This window comes from Molothrus ater, chromosome 1, assembly GCF_012460135.2.
Source record: "Molothrus ater isolate BHLD 08-10-18 breed brown headed cowbird chromosome 1, BPBGC_Mater_1.1, whole genome shotgun sequence".
Lineage (NCBI taxonomy): Eukaryota > Metazoa > Chordata > Aves > Passeriformes > Icteridae > Molothrus > Molothrus ater.
The window spans coordinates 128,425,550-128,437,703 of record NC_050478.2 but is presented as its reverse complement, the minus strand read 5'-3'; the positions used below and the strand labels follow the sequence as shown (position 1 = coordinate 128,437,703).

The 12,154-nt window shown below is 35.6% G+C and overlaps 1 protein-coding gene across 26 annotated transcripts in view; it reads left to right on the top strand.

The window, feature by feature from the left end:
- RIMS2 (regulating synaptic membrane exocytosis 2) overlaps nt 1-12,154 on the top strand; it is a 448,046-nt gene that overhangs the window by 94,101 nt on the left and 341,791 nt on the right. The gene's annotated exons all lie outside the window — the stretch shown is intronic.

Here is a 12,154-nt window from a genome sequence, read left to right as displayed (position 1 = left end):
ACCTGTGAGTTGTTGTGAACAGTATGCATGATATTCCTCTCTGTTTGCAGCTTTTGTGAGCATGTCCCTGCCTTTCCTTTGCTTTTGCAATATATGTGCACAGCTTAAAATAGTTAAATGTCATTTGTGTCACAGGTGTTTATTTGATAAAATTCATTTGTGTTCTTGTAGAAGTGGCATAAAGTGATCATAATGATTTTTACACTCTGTATCACTGATATGTATGCTTTCCACATTTTAGGTTGTAATTTTTTTGGCATGGTAGTTCAGTTCTGATTGTCAATGACAATACAATTAGATGCCAGTAAATATTAAGAAAACATATCTATCTTAAACTTTTAGGAATATGCCAGCAATGTCATAGAGTTATCCACTAATATAAATTATTTTCCAAACTGCTTTGTAGGCTTTCCTATAATATAGTGCGCATATTGTATTCAGCATAATGTCGAAATAAGGTTAAATGTTATGCATGTCCCTGACATTCTGTTTGTCTTGATAATACACATAGAAAAAATATTTTGCCTTAATCTTTTAGTTTAGCCAGGTTTAAATGGTAGTATAAATCTGAATTTGGGAATGAGCCTGGGTATGTTTCAATATTTTCACCAAATTAGTGTAATGGTTTCTAAATAAGAGAATTGAGAAAACGACATGAGCTGGTGTAAGTCTGTTTGTCCATCAAACTCTCTGCTGTATTCTAAAGAACTTAAATTACAAAAGCCATTTGCCCTTTAATGCTTGAAAAATAAGTTCCTGATTGAGATGGAGTAAAGAAATTCTTTAAAGTTAGTATACTTTTTGTTAATGTATACAGAGAATGGCTTTTTCTATAATAAAATGTAATTTTTTCTTCCTGATGGAAGTGTCAAGTCTCACATTTGACTTGCACATATGATTCAGAAATACTTTGCTTCACACAGAAGTTGTAAGCCATGTGCTGTTGATACCATTGAGGACATATCTTTAGTAGCAGGCAAGTGACATTTGAGGTGGACCATCTCCTGGTGGCCCAGTCTGTTGGAGGGTACACAGCTTTCTTTTGGCCTTTTTCATCAGTGTTTCTCACAGTTAAAAGGCTGTCAAAGTTCAAAAGCTGTGAAGTAACAGCAGTTTGTAGAATACAGAGGTAGCTGCTGAATAGAAAAAGCAGATGAAGAAAAGGAACAATTTTCTCCTTGAAGAATGTACCCTTTCTGTATAACCTTGCAAGTAACTGATGCATGCTAACAGTGCTTATTCCCACAGTCAGTCCAACAACTGATGCCTGCAATATCATCCATGCTGGAGCCATGTCAAATACTAAATTCATCTGGAAAATAAAATTAAAAAAAAAATGTGAAGGTTATATTATTATCTGGCTTTACCATGTACATATGTTAAGGAGGAAAGGGACAGGAATTTCTCTAGCTAATCAACTAGTTAGATTTTTTCCATGAAAAAGGACAGTGGCTTAAGTTGCTTTATGTAATATCTGATTCTGCTGATTTTGAAATAGATGGTTTAGAAGGCAGAAAAAACAACAAATACATTAAGTCAACTTTTTCTCAACTATAAACATTGTAAAGAAAGAACAGCAGGGGTATTTTTGTTTATATTTTAGTACTTACTGTAAGGTTAAAAGCCCTGGTGTATTGAATGCAGGGCAATGTATCAAAATAGGTACCTTCAATATAAAGTGGTTTTTTGCATGCTACAGCACTTACCAGTAGATTAACACACACCCAGTGAAGCCTTAATATTATTTTTTATCCTTCATTTTCCAGTGTTAGTGTAGAAGGTCTGAATTCCAGTATTTCTTAGGAGGCCTATTCTGTATTTTGTAACAATAGAATGGCAAGTTCAATAGAAAATGCTTCTAGATGGAGCTATAGATACTTTGTGACTGTTGATGGTTTGTTGACCCAATTTAAAAAATATCTTTGGAAAATGAGATGTGTTCAAAGCATCAGATCTGTAAAGAGTAAGAAATATATTTTAGTGTAGAAGTAATTGTTACATCTTTTGATTAATTTTGCAGAGTAAAGCTGGAACTGCACATGGAGTTGAATAATTGGGACAACCATAAAGCAGTTTACTGGTGCTATTAATGGTGATGGGGAATGGAGTTAGACATGGATCCTGGTTGTGTTTTAGTGTTGTATCATTAAACATGCACAGAAGGGAGCTTATCCTACATGTCCTTCTATTCCACTTGTGCGACCCTACCTGGAGTGCTGCATCCAGCTCTGGGGTTCTCAGCACAGGAAGGACATGGACCTTGGAGGGAGTCCAAAGGAGGGCCACCAAGATGATCAGAGGAATCAGAGCACCTCTCCTATGAGGAAAGGCTGAGATGATTCTCCAGGCTGAACAATCCCAAGAGAAGACTCTGGGAAGACCTTATAGCAGCCTTCCAGCACCTAAAAAGATCCTACAAGGAAGATGAGGACAAATAGTTTTAGCAGGGTCTGCTGCAATAGGAAGAGGGGGAATATGGTTTTCAACTGAAGGAGGGTTGGTTAACTTAGATGCTAGAGAGAAGGATTTTAGATTGTGGGAAGTAAAATGCTGGAAGAGGTTGGCAAGAGAGGTGGTGGGGTGATGCTCTGAGCAATCCAATCAAATTGAAGCTGTTCCTGCCCATGGCAGGGGGGTTGGACTAGATGAGCTTTAAAGGTCCATTGCATCCCAAACCATCCTATGGTTCTATAATATTTAATAACACTTCAGAGTTTGCAGCTCACTGTGCCTCTTCCCACACAGAAGATGGGAGCGACTCATTAATGTCTCAGTCCTTCCTTAGTCAGGTATACAAAGAAGTACTTTTACAAAATTGAGACCCCAGTGTGCCAGAAAGGAATAATTTAAGATTAAAAGAGATCATGTCTGAGAAGGAAACAGTTGATGTTTTAAAATTGAAAAATAGTGTGAATTTTTTCCAACTTTTGGATGGTTTTTCTTTAAGAAACAAAGGTACATTTTAAAAGATTTCCTGCATTTCTGTCACTAATTTTCAGTCAAAATCTGACTGTGAGGTGGAGATTTCTTTGAGAAACTAGAATCAATTAAGACTGTTAAAAATGAAATTGATTTAAAAAATAAAGGTACACAGGATCATCTCCCTTTTACTTATATTATGACAATTATATTCCTAAGCAAATAACTTTATTGAAATGAGCAACACTGTTAGCTGGAATACTGAAATTTTGTGACTATATCACTGAAAATCACGGAAAGTGTGGTTAAACTGATGAGGAACTAGGAAGTGCAATGCTGATGAGGTGTGGTTAAACTGATGAGGAACTAGGAAGTTTGGGCAAAAATATATCTTTATTTAAATAGTAGGAAATGCAAAAGTAGTAGAATTTCTAAATTTTTACTAAATTTGATCCTGAATTTAAGTAAAATTATAGACTTTTTACCCTTCATTGGAGACCATGACTTTAAACTAACCGCTGATACTTTGGAGACAACAAATAAGTAAGCAACCTAATACATTTTTGGAAAGAGCTGACAGGAGAAAATGGGGTTCCTTCACTTTGCTGGTTATTGTCTGGCTTTTTAAAGCTGGTAAAATTCCAGTGGAGTGTTTTGTTATGGACATTTGAGGTTTAGATTCATTGATTCATATTTTTAAGTGTTTGTTTTCAAGTGAGAAGTTTTGTAGTGACATGAAATCAGTAGTGGAATGGCCCTCAGAGCTTCTGATATATTTTTGGTTCATTCTTCTCTTCCAGTGGATTCAGGAACTTGTTTTTTGAGAATCTGTTTTAAACTGCTTCAGATCAAAGACTTCACCAAAACTGTTTATAATTTTGTACAGGATAAACCTGAGGAAGAATGCAAGGGAACTTGTTTTTTGTTCTGTCTTTATTTTCTGTGCAAGGAAATAAAATATTTGGCACTTTCTTTGAAGTAAGTCTTCTACCTTTCTAATGTTATTAATTTTGAAATACTTAAGACACAGACAAATAGCTTGTATTTAAAAATCTATTCTGAAACCTCCACCAGTCCTAAAAACTGTTTTTTTTCCTAAAACAGTTATATATAAAATTACAGTAGAAAGGATAAAAAAGCAATTATCATAGGGCATTATTCTTTATCCCTTTATCTTACTGCAGTTAAAACTTCCTATTCCCCAGTTTTACTTCACCATGTTCCAAAGTATTCAACATTGTTATTCCAGTCAGGAGAGACCTAGGTGTTGATGATAATGTTTTCTGTCACTTTTGTGAAAATTTCACTGTTAAAAAAGAGAGAAAGTTTTTCTCATTTTACTTCTGCCATTCTGAAGAGGTCTTGGGCCCTACCAAGCTCTGTAGTATTTCTAAACGAGAAGTGTTGTAGTTCTGTACCTCCACAGCACCTGAAAACTTTCTCATCTGGAACTGAAAAACTGTGAGAAATATTTGCAGAAGCCATAGGTTGCTTCTCCTACCTTTGCCTTCTTGCTTCTGGAAAATATCTGTTTGGGGGAACTCTTGCCCTGTTCTTGACACTTGACTCAATCTGATTTTGTGTCTTATGAAGAAACAGACTCAGACTCTCATCAAGATTTTCATGGCCTGTGTATGCTCTGTGTATCTTTTTTTAACAAAGAAATATGTTAACTTCCAGATCACTGAAATTTGGAAAAAAATCAATTTTTTAGAAAGAGACTCACTATAAAATATAGAATATTTCCTATACTTAGAATATCTCTGAAAAAAGTCTCCTGTACCAGGTATTACATAGGATTGTTTTCTGAGATACCTCTTTGCTGTGGGAAGCTTAATGATTTTCCTCTGCTCGTGAGTATTGTCTTTCAGATTGGGATCTCTAAAAGTCATTCAGAGAGTTGGCAACTTAGATCTTCCTGAATCCACTTGGGCCACTTGTCCCAGCCTGTTCTCTGATCCTGTTTCTCACATATCCATTTGTCTAAGTTGCTCTCCTTTATCTTACTGCATTCAGACTGCACTCTTGTTTCCTTGATCACTAACAGAAAGCACTTCCAGTAGCAGAAGGTGAACAAACTTCTTGGTTGAAATTGGATTTGGATTGCCAAACATATTTCAATACTAGGTTCTCCTTTTGCCTGTCAAAATTATCCTGCAATCAAGACATGTCCTCTACTCAAAATATGTTATACAGCTTTATTTTCAGTTTTTTCAGGGCTGTCATGATGAGACACAATAGAATGTAGTCAGTATACATAGATTTTTAAATCTGCAAGTAGCAGACTTAGACTTGCCTGAAATCCTGGTGAAGACAATACATAGAAAATACCTCCTAGTAATGGTTAAATTGGCATGCAAATGTTTTCTCTGAATGAGATCTCATGTGTTGCTAACTTTTAGGGCCTTACTGTCATACCAAAATACACTGTTGGTTGGCTATCACAGTCAAAGAACAGGGAGATTACACTACATTGTAGTCCATAGTCCAACTTTATATTAACTTCTTTGAATTTTTGAGTTGGAGATGTTGGGGGATTTCATTTTTTATTTTCTTCACTTTTTTTTTCTTTTTTGCCTTTTCTGCAATGCCCATTGCCCTATTTTCTCATGCACAGGTCGTTGGTTTACCCTCCACAGGGTTCAAGGAAAAGGGATATGTCTTCCTAGGAACTGCCAATCTCCTTTTCCAGCTTCTGCTTGAAATTTAATTGGAGAATAAAAATTAGACAAATTCTTTATATGATGTAGCTTTAAAGTGGTCTTAGCTATGTCAATCCAATAGCTACATGGGGTTTTAGATCCATGTAAGGAGACTTTCTTTGTTATCTATGCTCTGTGCTTAAAGAACGCACTCAGATATGTTTCTTGCTTAAGAAGAGAGGCAAATACAGAAAAAAAAGTGACTGTGAGTCTGAAATTCTTTTTACAGTCATATTTGTACTTCTGTACTAGATGAGCAAGGGTTTAAATGCCCAAAAACTTGAATAATTTTTTTTAACCCAGCACAGTATGTGTAAAAGATGCTAGTCCTTCCTATAAACCTTGTCCTTTACATACTGTGGTGGTATAATTTTACACTACAGAAATTAGAAGTAGCTGGTTTGGTTTTAGGTGTACTGAATTTCTGAAAAGCACTAGGGGTGATTTAGAGAGAGTCTGGTGAAATTAGAGTGACCTGTTTTTGTTTTGCTAGCTATTTTTCCCATCCTGGTAGCAATAGAATTTTATCTTTTAACTTCCAATTATTCAAAATAGATTAATTTTCCATTGAAATTCTTCTTCAAGCTATCCTAAAATAATCTTGTCTTAAAACACGTATGGAAGCATTGCTATAACAATAAAAACTACAGTACATCAATAAATTTTCACTTTTGTTCAAATTAATAGAGCAAGAGCATTACAAATAGCAATTCTGGAACCAGAAGATGAAACAGTTCTTGAGCAGTAAGTTTTATTTGCCACCTGTTACAATATGCAGAAACGTTACCATGTGCTATTAAGTTCCAGGTGTAGACCTTTATCAAAGGTAGCTCAGCAAATTCCTCATTTCAGTCCCAGGTGTGTAACAGCACACCTAGGACTCTTTGGACACAGTTAGACTTTATGGCACAGCAGGGGATGGTATAAATGTTTAATTATCTAGATTCAGCTTCAGTGGCTGGAAACCAGTGCCTATATATATAAATAATGAAGACATTGCTAGTAATAGAGTAAAGCAGCAAACCTCCCAAGGTGTTTTTCCCCCCTCAACTGTTTATTTAGAGCTTTATTTAGCTAGTGCCTTCAAGGAACAGATTAGTGGTAGGTTTAGGAATTAAATGAAAAAGGCTTTGCATCTGTTTGCTCTTTAGATCTGCTGTGTGAAAAATGGAATTTGCATGGCCAGCATCTGTTGATATATGAAATACTGTATGCACAGACAAGGCAGTTATTCAGCTTAGTGTGAGTGCACTTATGTAAACAGTTTTAGCAGACGCTGAACTTCAGTGCATTCAAGGAAAAAAAAAGTGAAAAATTCTGTGTTAAAAAAGATGTCACCTATGAACTATAAACAGGGTATTCAAAAACTAAAACTTCCTTGGTTTGAATTATTATAAAGATGCCATCATTCAGCATCAAGAAGATCTACAGAAAGCCTGGATTTCAGGTAGCTAATTCAATTTCAGTCAATTTATATGTATTACTGTTTGTGGCTTTTTGAGAATTAGTTTCATGTAGTTCACAAGCCCTTTTTAGCATTTTAGATCTGCAAGAAATAAAATAAAAAAGGTTTGTAAACCAAATACATATTAACAGGATTTCTGTTTGATATGGGGGACAATATACTTTCACAAAAAAAATCCCTACAATGTTTTATTACTGCTAGAATCCAGATGTATCTTTATTAAGTGGGAATCTGAGTAATTTTTTTTCCTATGTCTACATATACCTCCCATTTATCTTTAAATGTTTAAAGTTGGTCAGTGTTAATCACTAGTGCTCATTTAACCTGTTCGTCTTTCAGTTTCAGTGTAATTGCTACATAACTTCAGAGTCATGACCTGTTTAATTAAGGTGTTCCTGCTCTCAGATACTTGGTCATGTGATTATGAAAGATGATATTTATTACTGTTGAGGATTTGGATTTCTTACCGTTTTAGGTAGACAAAGTATGGGATCTTTCTAAGGGATTAGAAGAGTTTACCCTCTACATTAAAGATAGGATTCAAATGCCTATTTCTCCCAATGTGTGCAATTGCGTAGTGTCCTTGCATTCAATATTAGATAATTTTTAGATTATAACACTACGATGATTATATTTTTTTAACAAATTGGTTTTGCTCTGTAGATGTGAAGCAAATTCCTCCTGCTTTGCTTCAAATTATTTTTAGTTTTATCTGATACTTGTTTGACTTCTATTTTTTACTGACATCATTGTGAGTCGCCAAAGAAAACTTTCCATGTAGTGGATATCTGGCCTCATTAACTTGGGAGGAGCATAATTGTTTACATTGTTCTTAACATTGTTGTATAGCAAAAAGTGAAAATTAGTTGAAAATGTAGTGTATAGATTCAGACACTAATCTCAAGTACTCATTGAAAATGTCTAAAAAGCTATATTTTATTAAAAAGAAAGTGCTTTATTAATATTGACCCTGCTGCAAAAGATTTTTTTGGTCATAATTCGTGTTTCCTGATTACTTCTAGATTAATATGATTGTTTTTGTTTTATAGCTTGTTCATGTGTTTATCTTAACTGGCTATTTATAAAAGACTTTGAAATAGAATAGCTATGATCCTAGAATCCTAGAATCCTAAAATTGCTTCTGCTATTTTATTGTATCATAAGCTTAAAAAAATGCTGTAGGTATATTTAGTATTATGAATGGGATTCTGGTACTGTCTTAGGTAAGGGTTTGTTCATGCCCCAAGTCCACCAAAAGGCTGCCTGCTGTGTAAAGCCCTTACTCAAAGGAGAACCTGCCACCAGTTACAATTTACAATTAGCAGTTAGGGAAGGAACAGAGGGCTTTATCAAAGAGAAGTAGACCACCATCTTCACTTTCCATGGACTTAAATGGGGGTTAATCTGGTCCAGAATTGAATTGAATTGAATTGAGAATTCAGCCATATATAATTTAATCTTCTGAGGAGATTAAAAATTCTTGCATAAAGAAATCATTGTGTCAGGATTTAATCTCAACAAGAGTGGCTGTTTAACCACTTTTCTTTCTAAAGCCTCAAACATTTAGTCTAGCCCAATTATATAGGCTGCATGTGGTGTCTTCACAGAGCTGACTTGCTTCCTTCGACATTGTCTGTAGTGAACATTGAAAAAATGAAGGGAGAAGCAGAAGCCACATGGAGATGTATCAATAGTAAGATTCAGTGGTTTAACTGGGAAAATTGATAGGAGCTGAGCTTCCAGCTGTGAGTTGGAATGTAAAACTACACAGCCTATTTAGAAAGAATTCCCAACAAGTTACATGGGTTTTTTTAGGGAAATTCTGTGTCCTTTCTAAGGCACAGACATAGTTTCTAGGATATACTTCTAGAAAGCCCTTTATTCTTGTGAGAGCTTCAAATAATGATGCAAAGTTTTTCAGGACAAAATTCTTTTTTTAATATTCTTTGGAAAGTCTACTACTTAGTTGTTAGCTGCAAATTGCAATTTTAGTGTGGGTTGTTTTTTGAAGAGAAATTCAGTGATTGATGTTCTTCAAGACACTTTGTCCATGGCTTTTTTGCTATTCTTGCTTCATCCTGGATTCTCATACTAAGAGTTTGGAAGAACATGAAGGACTTATTAAAGTATGACTCCTTTGGACTGTCAGTTCACATACACAGAATATGTACATGAAGAGTTCTATCATGATATATTTAACTTTTCCTGCCAGAGGGAATGATACAATAGAATTATAAAGCAGGAAGTGGTCATTAAACTGTAGATACAATTATCTGAGAGAATTTGAAATAGAACTAAATTTAGGGAAGGTGATAATTCTCACTAATAATGCTTTCAAAGCCTGCTAATTTATACTAGCAGAGAAGGGGAAGCATTCACCAATCTGCCACTGCTGAAGTAGCAGAAGAACTTGCATATGTGGAATTTGTAGCTATTTTAAAGTAAGAAGTAATTATGGAAGTGCATAATTGATATAGAAGTATAGTGTAGTATATTGAAATGAAGTAGAAGTATAGACAGTTAACAGTATTTGCTTCCTAACAAAGGGGACTATTTGACATTGGATTAAAAAAAAAGAAAAAAAAGAGCTTTATTTCATTGTTCTTTTTTTCCTTTTGTTAAATACAATTGTTCTCTCCAGCATACTGATAGGCAGATATACCTGACTAAGGTGTCACTAAGTCTGTTGCTTTTTTACCCGTAGTCTATTCTATTTTGAAATTCATGAAACAAGCATACTGACATACATATAATTTTTTTAAGTGTTAGATTTTCTTGCTATTCTGTCAGGGTTAGCTATGGCTGGCTCTATTGCAGGCATAAGATGTGCAGCTGTTGTAGCATGCAGCTTGGTGTAGGTTTCCAGGCTGGACGGAACAGCACTGAGAATGGTGCAGGGAGGTGATTGTCCCACCATACCATGAGCTGGTGTGACCTCACTGAGTACTGGGTGTAGTTTGGGGTACCACACTGTACAAAGGATGTCAGACTGTTAGAGTGAGTCCAGGGGAAGGAGTTTAAATTGGTGAATATTCTCAAGGGCAAGACTTAAGGGTAGTGGCTGAGGTCACTCGGCTTGTCCTGGCTGGAGAAGGCAGAGGGGTGACCTCATTGCAATCTGTGGCTTCCTCACAGGCACAGGGAGGTGGACTGGGGAGCTTCAGATGGGACATTAGGAAAAGGCTGTCCAACCAGAGCAGGGGCGTTCAGTGGAACAGTCCCCCCAGAGAGCTGGACATGGCACCAAGCCTGTTCAGGAGCATCTGGATAATGCCCACAGTGATACGGGTCGGTTGTAGGCAGTCCTTTGAGGAGCAGGGAGTTGGAGTCTATGCTCTTTATGGATCCCTTCCAACTCAGCATATTCTATGATTTTAAATGCTTTACGTTTTGTCTGAGAGCTATGCTGCTGTGACTACATTGTTAGAGCTCAGGCAGCAAGTTCATGTGAAGTTGAAGAATGTTTATGTGGGATTCAATACAGCAGTAACTACATGATAAGCATCTCAATTTTTCTATTACCATTATGTTACACTTCATTAGAGCTGGATCTTTCATTTTTCTCAGACAATTTCAGTAATGAATGATGACACAGATGATGCAAATGGTGTAATTCTGTTCATTTCAATTTAGTGCCATCTGCATACAGACCCCAGGCTTATTGTGGTCCTGTCACATTTCCTCCCTTTTGGTCCCTTGTTGATGTTGATATTGTGTCTTCTATTTATAAATAACTCGTGAACACTTAGTGCATTCATCTTCAGACAGTTTACACATGTTAATTAACGAATATGCTCAGCACCTCTGGGCTGTAGATAATTTGTTATTTTTATTAGCTGATCTCTTAATGAAGCTGTGACATTATTACAGATCTTTTGAACACAAAGAGGCATAAATAACATCTAATTGAGAATTGTAGGAAACAAAAGTCTCAGAATGAAATCATTTTATGATACTTCAATATTATTTAACATTGCCTTTGAGAGCAAAACTCTTCGTAAAATAAAACAACTTGGAGATGTCATTTGGACTGTTTCCTATGTCCCAAATTTGGTGGAAAACAAGTATTTAGTATAATGATAGCTCATAATAATTAATTTTTATTAAAAACTTAATAAAATATTGTAATAATATTTTATTTAAAAACTCATTAATATTTTCAGACATTCAATATTTGTGTAAAAGCTGTTAATAGGATTCACTTTGCTAGAAAAAATTTGAAAAATAGTAATTCTAATGCCTATTTTTATTTCCTTATTGCAATCATAATTGCCTATTTGTATTTTTTACCAAAAAAAATTTGCCTTTTCTCCATCACAAATTTCTATCTAATTTCTAATGGGCAAAGTTGCTCTGACAACAGTCTTTACAGAGATAATTATTTTTTGAGGCATTAAGGGAACAAATAGGCAAAAACAATTGGACTGAGGAGTTAAGTAACTCGTTTTTGTGTAGGGATGGCTAAGGGTTAGTGTAAAAAACCTAACTTCTTTGCAGAGCTTAAATTATAGAAGACCAACAGAAATAACTGGTTAAACTGAAACTATGAGAATTAATTGAATAAAAGAAAAAGAGGGGAAAGCTGTAATCAACATCCTACATGAGTTCCTCAAGCCTTAGCACTGGGGAAGACCTTTAATGTTGTCACTAGTGGCTTTGGCATAGAGAACAAGAAAGCTGTAATTAAATACATTACAAGAAGTTGGATACTTATCAGCACAGGAGAGCAATGGGATACTGCACATTAGAGAACCAGATGACCTTCTGAACTCCCATAGTGAAAATGAACGCAAGAAAACACCATTAAGTGTAAAATCAGGAATTTAAGGACTAATAAGGTTTTCTTCTCTGAACTACAGGCCAGGGACTCCTGTGTGGCTCAGTCTTGATCAACAGTCCTGAATTCTGCTTTCCATAGCAGGGTAACTGAGTCCAAGCTGCTTATTAGGAGCAGTTTTTGCTCCATGCTGTTCTACACTGTGTGCTGGCATTGTCTGGGAGATGCTGGTTAGCAAAGGTCTGACTGTGCCAGGAAGCATAAGAATTAGCAGGAATCCTGGGCCAGCAC